Source organism: Calidris pugnax, unplaced genomic scaffold (genome assembly GCF_001431845.1).
Source record: "Calidris pugnax isolate Ruff unplaced genomic scaffold, ASM143184v1 scaffold39, whole genome shotgun sequence".
Taxonomy (NCBI): domain Eukaryota; kingdom Metazoa; phylum Chordata; class Aves; order Charadriiformes; family Scolopacidae; genus Calidris; species Calidris pugnax.
Genome location: NW_015090828.1, coordinates 4933128 through 4944102, shown reverse-complemented (window position 1 = coordinate 4944102; position 10975 = coordinate 4933128).

Here is a 10975-nt window from a genome sequence, read left to right as displayed (position 1 = left end):
TGCTGTGGAGAGCTGAGTAGTAGAGCTTCCAACAAGGTCGATTTGGTGAAAAAAGGAAAAAAGTGACAGCAATGTCATCTTTGCTTTTTCGTTTTCGGAATGGATGCAACAAAGACAGAAGTTAGCAACAGGGAGCAAGAAAAAATGTGGGATGGGGAATAATAGGAGAGGTACTGGGGAAGGTGAGGTGGACAAAGAGCCCCTGAGACGCTGCCCAGACACTGGTTGGCTGCAGACAGCTCTGTGTGTGTGTGTTTGGCTTTGTACTTTTAAGCCGAGGCTGGTGTGACTGGGGGAGACGCTGTGTGAGGCTGAAGCCCCTCCTGAGGCAGGAGGGGGGATACAGGGAAGGCAGGATGACTCAGCTCAGCACTGCCCTGCCTGCCCTGGGCAATACCTGCTGCTTTGGCAGCTGCTTCCGTGCCAAAGATGTGTCTGGTTGCTCTTGCCTAGTAGTCACAGAAATCTCCTCTCCACCTGCCTGCTTTGGCTTCTGCCTGTAGGTTTAAAGTTTAGCGGAGCACGTTGGGAAGCCTTGGGTGAGGTAGAGAAGTTCTTAGTCTTGAGTTACATCCTTTATGGTTGCCTGCAAATGCCTAAGTAGTTCTCAGCCCTGCTATGTGCCCCAAATGTCTGCTGTGATTCTGGCTCATAAATAATCCTTAAGATAAAAACCAGGCACATATTGAGCAACCTTTTTTCGTCAAAGTGCTAGGGACAATTACTGTGTTTGCACACCTCATTAACCAAGAGCAATGTAAGGGCTGAGTGGGGCCAGCATAAGTGCAAGTAATGTTCCCTCTTGTGGTCCAAGGTAGGAAAATCCAGCTTGGTTTCAGACAGTTTTTGCTGACTTTCTGGGATTCACTTGTGTTTGTTTGTATTAAAACTTGACAAAAATAAATATGCAGTTAGTTTGTCTCTATTTTTTTTCTTCCATTTGTCAGTTGGGTGTAACTACTGTGTGGGGTTTATCCTGGATTGCTTATTCAGTGCATGTGGAAAAAATACTGAGTATTCAATATAGGCATAAATGCAACTCTGGTTCCAGATTGGAGCCCTGGGGATCTGGTGTGGATCTGCACCCGTTCTCTGTGCTGTATGGCAGCTGTAGTCAGATTTCACAGCACGCATAGAAAAGTTGTACCATGTTTTACACATCTTACATAAATTGTGGTGATATACTGGGTTTTTTACGTCTCTCAGTTCCTTCCAACAATACATTCTGAGCACTTTAAAGATGAAATTGATGTTAAATTAGTTGTCAGTTTGTTTGAAAAAAATCAGCTGAAATTAACGTTAATGATTAGGCAATATGGAGCACACTTCTGCAATGGAAATGGTGTCTATTATTAGGCAGCTTGATATGTTTGAAAATATGGCTAGTGATCTATGATAGTTTCTGATGTAACCATACCCATCAGTGAGGAAAGAGCCCTGGATGTTGAAGAATTTTATATTGCTGCAGCAGGCAATACGTGTTAGGACTCCTGGCCCTAGCCAGTTAGCTGAGCACTGTGACTATACTAATCTTGACTTTAACTGATGAGACCTAAGATTTAATCTTTCTTTTTTTTTTGCATTTTACTTTTTTTGTTTGTTTGTTTGTTTCTTTTTCTAGTTTTGCAGGGTACCTTTCCAGTAAGAGATTTTCTGAGATGCTGCAACTTGAGTGTTATCTTGAGAGCCTTTCCTCCTCGTGACTGGCAGGCTTCATTCAAATCGCCCCATAGGTTCAAATGTTTTTTGGAAGGTGACAGGAGAGGTGCAACATGGTTATCCTTGCCTCTTTGCTTGAAAAGTAGCTTATCAGCATTGACAGGGTGGTAGAAGTAGGTAGGTACACAGTTCTGCCATGTAGAATTAAATGCTGCATCCTCTTGAGTTTTACAGTCCCTGACAAACAGATCTGGAGCTGAACGAATGAGATGCTTAGATAATTACTCTTTATTGTAGAAGAAAAAAATATTGTTTATTGCATAAATTAATTGATTACTGTGGAGTCAGTCATGAATAGAACATTTTAATTCTTATTTGCAGATCTTAAGAAAATGTATTGTAGTTAGCAAAACACAAGACAAATGAAACTGTTAAATCTTATTAGATTTAAAGTCTATTCTGTGTCTTATGCAATTGATGGTCTTTATGGTTAGCTGCAAAACTGGATTACATTCCTTTGGTAGCTGTTAATTTGTCTACGTCATGCTGATGCTGGATTTCTGCATCATGTATCAGAGAATCATAGAAGAGTTAGAGTGATTAGGTACGTTAAAGATCAGTGAATGCCAATCCCCTGCCCTGGGCAGGGACATAGACCAGGCTGCTCAAAGTCCCATCCAGCCTGGGCTTGAACACTTCCAGGGAAGGGGCAGGTACTGACACTGAACAATGTGCTGCGTAAGGGCTACAGATCACACGCTATAAAAATTGGCTGAGATGTTTGCCTAGCATTAAACTGACACTGAGGAATTTTTTTATTTGAAAGGTATTTCACTGAAAGCTTTCCAGGAGGGCATGTCTGGTGAATATGTTGGGCTGAGCATGATACTGGTTAGATTAAAAACAGCAAAAGATAAATCATCGGGAAATTGGACAGGTATGTCAAAGGAAGTGGCAAAACCGTCTTTGCAGTATGAAATAGAATTCCTCAGATTGAAAGGACTATTTCAGTGATGTTTTGCTGTAGTCTTCATTAATTATGCTGAAGAGCCAGGTTAAAGGCTTGTCAGACTTCTTATGAGAAATAATGTTTAGAGATGTGGCAGTATGCTCTCTTTTGGAAGAAAGATATTTGTGCTTTTGAACTGAAACAGTTCTTCAAAGCTGATACTCAGATGCTGATCTTGTACCATGCTATCTCATGTAATGATTTTGTTGCAGGAAGTAAGTCATAGAATTGTTTTGGGTAGAAGGGGCCTGTAAAGATCACCCACTGCCCCACTGCCATCACATAGTGATTTCAAGTTTCTCCAACTAGCTGGTCAGCTTTTGGTTTGTTGTCACTTTCAAGGCTCTGTTGGGGAAGTCTTGACTCCTTTCGCTTATGTCCTTGTTGTAGAGCCTCACATTTTGTGCAATAGCTTCTCATGTGTTTTTTTTTTTATTGTGTCCATGGTTTTTTGCAGCAATGCTGTTGGTCAGTCTCAGCTATCTTTGTTCAATTTGTGGAGTATTTTCTTTCTTGGGCTTTTTTCATTAGCACAAAATAATCACATCAGTACAAAATTACTAGCCCTAAAATGATTTCATGTTGCCAGAATCTAAAGGCCAAGATGTCTGAAGTGAAGCAGCTCACTGAAATTCTCAGCCACAAATACAGAATTGGAACTAAATATGACTGATACGAATGCAGATTTTTCAACTTCTCTGCCTGCAGATGCTCAAGACTTCATTTCATGAGGAATGGGAGTCTTGTGCACATGTGATCAGCAACAGTTGAGGGCAGGACAAATCTTTTGGCTCTGGGGTCTCACTGCTGAGCTTTCTCCTTTTTGGATCTCCTGTGTCAGGTGCTGTTTTTGTCCTGTGTGCGTTGTGGTTTTGTGAGCTAGCCTAAGGTGAGAGCTAGGAGAATCACATGCCTGAAGCCTGAGATTTAATGCTTGGATACCTTGTTTAGCACGCGACGAGGAGTATTGTTCAATCTGGTCATCAAATTTGTACCATGGGAGTCTTCAAAGGAGAGTCCCTGTAGCTGCTCCTCACTGAGCTCCAGTGCCACTGTGGTGGGATTAACTCCAGTGAGTTTTCCAGGCCATAATTTCAAGTTGTGTTTCCTGCCAGTGGAAGGGCTTGCTTAAGGAATCCAACAGTGCATTATTGTGGGTGCTGTGTTGTAGACCCACTCAGGGAACCCCTAGAAATGCTTCTTTTCGTAACTGATATGAGCTTATTGTTTTTACAATGGGGACTGGCGTGTCAGTGCTAGCACAACCTGCTGTGGTGTGGCCACAGTGCCCCAGTGGGAAGGAGCTTGGAGCAATTCCTTTGTGAGCTGCCCTTGCAGCTGTGCCCCTGTGCAGGGAGACTGCAGCCTACGTGCTTCGCAGCTGCCTTTGGCTCCAAGCTTAATCTTGTTTGTTTGTCATAGTTAAACCTCCAAAAACTTTTTTTTTTTTTTTTTTTTTTTAAAAAAAAAAACAAACAAAAAAAAGAAAAAAAAAAACCAACCCCGAAAAAATTTAACCCCCAAAATTTTTTTTTTTTTTTTTTTTGGTTCAAATTAATGCTCTGTGTCCCCCTGCCCTGTTTCTCTCATTGCAGGCTGAAACTCTTGCCTTCTTTTCTGGTGTCACAGCTCATGTTGAAAAGTAAACATGTTTTCAGTGATTAACAGCAATGACTAGGAGATGTTGCTGAGTAACAAGATGAATACCTACCCCCCCTGTTTTGTAAATGGCCAGTGCTCTGACTGACTCTATATTTACAGATCATATCTAAATTGTGTGGGTTTTTTGTGGTTATAACTTTAAAATTTGATATATGACTTGCATATCAAGTTGTATTAGGTCACGCTGTCTTCCGTTGGAATCAAATTACTTTGCTGTTTAATTAAAATGTCCCTGGTTAGAGTGGCTGTCTCTCTGCTTTGCATTACTTAGGGAACCATCTTTGCGAATCAGGATAACTGAAATCATCTGGCATGTCTTGAATTACAATAAATACCATGTATGAGGTTATGCAAGCGTTCATAAAAATGCTTCAATTAATATTTACTTCAAATAAAACAGGGTTATGTGGAGGTGCTGCCAGGGATCAAGGGACAATTTACAATGCTGGGCTTGACAATCTGGTATCTCCCCAGCCACCATCAATTAGAGGTAACAATTTAGTTATTGTTTTGGGTGTATAAATGGATTACCATTTTTGCTACCAAAAAGATTATTGGAAGAGAGAGATGGGGAAAAGAGAATTCCCACCAAGCACACAGTGTACCTTGTTGCTTCAGAAATACGAGACCTGAATTTGATATGACAGACTGAATTACTGAAAGCAGAGTTTCATCACCTCACCTGGAACTGGAAAGCTTGATGGAGCTGCTGCTGCCATCTCAGTTTCTCTGGAGGGAAGGTCTCCCTTTTGAGGGTCTTCCATCTTTTTTGAGTTTACTCCAATGTTGCTGTATCACACAGAAGGCAGAGTAAATGGAACGTCATAGACGAGAGCAGCTCATTTGAGACAATGTCGAATCAGTCAGGACCAAAGGTATTGAAATTCTGAGCCATTGGAGAAATAGAAATAAAAAGCTGCCTCTGCCTGATTTTCACAGGGGTTTAGGCAACATCTGTGGTGCAAGAGGATGCTGAAGCCTTCATTCCTTTTTCTTTTTTTTGTCCCCTCCTCAGGTGCTGTGCAAGCTAGAGGTAGAGAGGAGGTAAGGACTAAACATATTTTATTTCTCCACAGCTCTTCAAAGATTTCTTCAAAGAGGTAATATTGTGTTGGAACTGTACTATTTGTGCAAAATGGCAGCATACGGTGCCAGAGATAAATGCTTCAGGGAGAGATTCATAGGCCATGAACTGTCTAGAGCTGGAGCTGGAAGCTGTATCCCACCAGCTGTGGAAGCTGCCAGAAACCAGTGACCAGCTTGTGGATGGAGTCCTACGGGAGATCTGCCTTCCTGGGAGGGTGACTGGGGCTGGAGAAACTGGTCTGATTACTTATAGCTTTTGCTAAAAGTATTCCAACAATTCTAATTCCCTATGAACATGAGAAGATAGGGAAAAGTTTGGTGTTGCTTTGTGTTTTGCTTTTCAGCTTCCTGTTTCTTGGAGAAATGAACATGGGATCAGCCAAACTGAAAGAAAATTCTCCTTAGTTATTATTTCCTGATTACATTTAAATGCATGTTCGATGAATGCCAGTCAATTAACGGAGTCGTGTTGCTTAACTGTTGCTGTAGTGCCTTATCAGAAAGTCCAGGTGCCCTTAACCATGTATGAAAAATACCTGCAGCAGAGGCTGAATATTTTTTGAGTCAGTCTGCACTCCAGTGCAATTGCAATGTTAGAAATTCTTAAAAAGTTCTAGTTCTGTAACCCGCTCTGGAGGGGAGAAGATGCTGCTTAAGAGTTGTGAACAGAGGATTTTTCTGATCTTTCTCCGTGAGACTGAAGAAAGTGAGATGAAACAACCACCAGCGGATGGCAAGAAAATCTGCATTGAAAGAAGAATAAATTCTCTTCTCTTACAAATGCAAGTTTTCAGCCGAAACTGCTATTCCCATGACTTCCTCTTTTTTGTGCAAACTGCACCAAGGAGCAGACTGAATATTAGCCTTTCTGGCAGGGATGGTAAGACTCTGGGGAGGGAGGACAGTTTTTCTTCCCATGATGTATTTCTGTCTGTGCTTTTTCCAGTAAGCATTATATACTGTGTACGTAGGCATCCGAACTCCAACAGTAGTCAGAATGTCTAGTTGCAGAATAGCCCTTGTGCCTGTGCTTAGTTTTTACCAGGCGGAGCCTTTACTGGGTACAGCTGGACCTCCAGCTACTTTGGATATATTTTTCCTCTCAAATTTACCCTCTATGTCGAGGTTCGGGATTTGCTTTCACTCAATTAATTGCCTGAATAGCGAGTTCAGTTACCAGGCTTATTCATGCACCGTTTGAACTTCATGATATAGGCTGAAATGGGCTTTAAATAATTTGTAAGGCCTGAAATAGCCTTTTCTTGCTTTTACAATAGTTTTCAGCCCACAGCTACTTTTACTGTTGTTCTACTCTTTAACTGCAACAGCAAGATAGTGCCTTTAGATAATGAAGCAATACTGAAACTTGAATGCTGACTTGTTTTCCCTGGAACAACATCAAGAAAATTAAGAGGTTTAGGTGCCAGGTGGAGATTAGAGGAAGAAAATTAAATTCAAAACAGGAAGCAGAGAGAGGCAGGCTCCAATTCAACCTTTCAGAGGAGCAGAGTATTGACAGTTATTGACCTGCCAGTTACTTTCGGTTCTGCAAAACTGCCAGGGAAGTGTGCAGCTTTCTGCATGTTTTTCTAAAGCCTTTAAAAGAAAAAAAATAATGCTAGAGACTTAATAGGCTGGGAAGGAAAAAAGAAAAGGCAAGCAAGCAGTCCGAACATGTGCCTCCCACTGCTTCGCTGGGCAGTTCTCCACATGCCTGTAATTCAGCTGCCTTGGAAATAGGCTCTGCTGAGCCACAGCAGGACACCAGCACTTCCATTGCCAGAGATGGGCGCAGATAGAGGGAAGCAACTCCAAGCTTGCCAGGTGGGTTAGTGCAGTGCTGCGTCTACAGCAACAAAGAGCCTTGGCGTGACTCAGGAGATGCTTGCTCAGGCACAGCGCTGGGCTAATGTGTACCTGGCTGAGGGAGAAGGGGCAGGTCCCTTGCACCTTCCTGGCCCTGGCCATGGAGACAGACCCATCTTTGCCCCCGGGCAACCACATCCCAAGGAGACCTCCTGATCAACTGTGAGCAGAAGTAAAACAAAGTTAGAGGGGGTGCTGCTGGCAGCTGGCAAAATCTTGCCTGGCAGGAGGGAATGTGGCCTGTGTACTCCCTCCATAATCACACTGGAAAGCAATGCGTGTAGCAGCAGGGGAGAGCTGCTTTTGTGTCAGGACAGCAACTCTTCCTTCCTGATAATTTACCTTTGTGAGCAGGCATAGTCGGCAGTCGAAATATTGTGCTGAGGGATATGTGGTAACCATCCTATAAGCCTGTACTATGGCTTTGAGCAGCTAAGATGCAGGAAAATGCATTCTGATAATGTATGATTAAAATAGAGATATAATTTCTTTCATGCTTCATTTCTTGCTACTGATTACCTAATACTAGATGCATTTTCACCCTGTGTGTACTTCTGTCTTGGTTGTAGCTCATATTTCCATTTTTCTCCTTTTGTTTGACACTCGCTATAGTTTCTCTACCAGCTCTGTATACTTTAGAATGTGCTTTTTTTCAGAACTTACTCTTTTTTCAGTTTAAAGTGTCTCACGATGAACTGGAATAAAATAGACAAATGCTGTGTGTCTAAGGTGGCAATGAGAACCTGCTTCGAAAGCCAGTAAGACGGGTTCATCTGATGGAAGCTCATCCGTGTGTATCTGGCCCTGACTTTTTTGTGATAATTCAGGGATGCTTTTATGGGATAAGCACACAAGGGTTGTCAAGGCTGAGATGGTGCAACCCTTGCATCATAGTGCGTTTAGGAAATGATCACACTGTTCCCAAAAGATTACATAGAGAAAGGAAAAAACAAATTCCTGAACAGGACAGTTTTGAGCCAAGGAGTAGACAATACAATTTTTCTGTTTTTCTTCTGTTCAGACAAATCGCTAGGGCTTTTTAGTGTTTCCAGTCTTACTTGCTGAAGCTGTCAGCTCTGAAATGTAAGAGGTTCAGCACAGACTCACTTGGCATGGGTTTGTGGGCTTGTCATAGTGTTTTATCCTATTTTTATAAAGGTCATATAAATTGCAAAGTCAGAGCAATAGTGTTGCTACTTATGCCAGTGACTTTTCTCTGAGCTCCTCACCCAAATCAAACTGTGCTTTTCAGAACAGTTCTGAACAGTGCGTTGGAGTCCTATATCCCCTGCAACAACATCAGCTCCTTACTTTCTCTTGTCTCACAGTGTCACCCAGGGTCTGTCTGGCCCTTTTTACCCCACACTGTCCCCAGGCCCCAGCACTGGGGTGGGCAAGAGACGGCGTACAACGCTGGGGGTTTGCAGCTGTGGGGTGCTCACCAGCTGGCCGGGGCACATGTGCTGATTTGCCTTTAGGCAAGCTGTAAAAAGCAATGCCATTAGCTGTGAGGTCCTGTGGGATGCTGCCCCGTGGCCTTCTCCTCCACCAGGCTGGCATTTATTTTGATATATGGCAAGAAAAGGTTTTTTAAAGCAGCTGAAATGACCTAGAGGTTGATTACGTGAACCTGCAATGTCCAGTGTTCTGAACACAGCACAGTCAGTTCATAATCTTACTGTATCAACAGCATCATTTAGCAACTCCAGCAGAGGAATCGCAGAGGGTCTGGAATGTTTACTACAGATGAGACAAATTTAGTGATGTTTTCATGAGCTCATTAATTTGTACTTATGATATTCTCTGATCTTCTACACACTGGAAGGGTTTTTCTTCTCTGCAGTTAGCCACTTGAAAAAAAAAACAAGAAAAAAGACCTAAATGCTTTAAATACATCAAGGCATCACCACAATTAAAATCAAGACATCACAAATTATGTTTTAGGATAACATTAGAAACTAGAAGACAAGCAGTGTGACTGAAAACACATTTATGGTGGACAATACTTTAAATGAAAAACATACGGTATTGATTTTTTAATCAGTGTTGTATGCCCGCATATGCTTGAAAAGTTGCTTTTGAACTTGTCACTGGATAATGAGGACAATGTCACGGAGGGGCTGGGTAGCAGTTGCAATTGGATTGAATTTCTTTGCTTCAGGTCAAGCTTTGTGCGTTTATTTTATGAACCCCACGGCTCTGCTCTGATCCTGAGCAGCCAGCGCTCAAAGGCTGCAGTTTGCCAGCTGCTCTAAAGCTGGGACCAGCGGGGCGGCTTTCCCCGGTGTTTACTTCGAATCCAGAGCCACCGTGGCCTCTCCAGCTGGATCCAGGCCAGGGCAGGGACAGTGGCATGGCCCACACTACATCCCCACTGTGGGCAGGGACAGTGGCATGGCCCACACCACATCCCCACTGTGGGCTCCCCGCAGGGCACCCACTCCGGCTGCTTGGCTCTTGCCTGCCGAGAAGGGCTTGCTTTCCTATTTGGCTGGATGCTTGGAGACTCCCGCAGCTGAGACACATCACTAGGTTAGCAGAACAGGCTGCTTGCAGTTTTAAAGGAAAACTCTAAAACTAACTGTAAAGCCTTGGTTAATTATTTCTCTTGCTGCTATTGTTTTTTACTGCTGCTGACTGGATTTACCTCTGCCCTCTCTCACAGGGATCCTGTTGTTCCATTTAATGCTTCTGTAAAAGAAACTTGTTTTCTAAGGAAGATGACTAAACTTTTCTGGTTTCCTTTCATGTCTATTATTTCTCTATCTTTTTGAGACATCAGCAGGCCTAAAAAAGCTGTTCTTCCAGTAGCTGGAGGCCATGCCCAGTGAAGAGAGTACAAAAGCATCCCCCAGAGCCCCCCACACGGCCCAGGCCAGGGCACTGCCTTTCCTCACAAGCCTTCGCCCTGGCGGCAGGGTGTTGGGAGGCCAAAAGTTTTGGTTTTAATTTAGATGTGGCCCTTGAAGTCAGGGTGGCTGCTCAAAGTACCACACATCCCATTCATATAGCTGAAGTCCTGCAGGGACTGACTTTGATCCAGAGGCTGTGAAGAAAGGATTTGAATTGCATCTACTCAGTATGAGTGGTTATATGTTTAATTTGTGCTGCCTGCAGCCTTCTGCTCTTTGTACAGCAGCAACGAGAGGGGAAATCATTCCTCTGAACAGTGTTACTTTGTACAAAAGGAAAATCCTGTCCAGGGCTTGGGTCCCTGTGCCGTCTCTGAAGTGAGATTTGTGGGACCACCTCTCTGGCGAGCCTCGTGTGCCCTCTAGCTGCTGCAGGCTTGTGGGAAACCGAAATGTCTTCATTTTCTGTAAGCCCCGCTGAATTTCGCTATTGGAACCAACAGGTAGGCCTTGAAAACAAATTCTTGAATAATTGTAGTTAGAGGAGCAGTAGAGACAAAGGGGCTGATTGCAGTTGCCGCTGCCTTGTTTGCTCTGTGATGATCCAATAGAAAAAAATTGTGTTTGCTGCTCAGGCCAGGAATTTGTTACTTTAAAAGGTATTTGCCTAGAGTTTACATGTTCAGCTGAAGCACAGGAGAGCAAGAAGTCAGCCTGGTTCCTATGGCATCTAGTAAGATGGAGGGTTGGAGGGTGCAAATTTGCTGTGGGGTGGGGAGCAAAGAGAGTGGATGATGAAGTCAGCCTGGTTCCTATGGCATCTAGTAAGATGGAGGGTTGG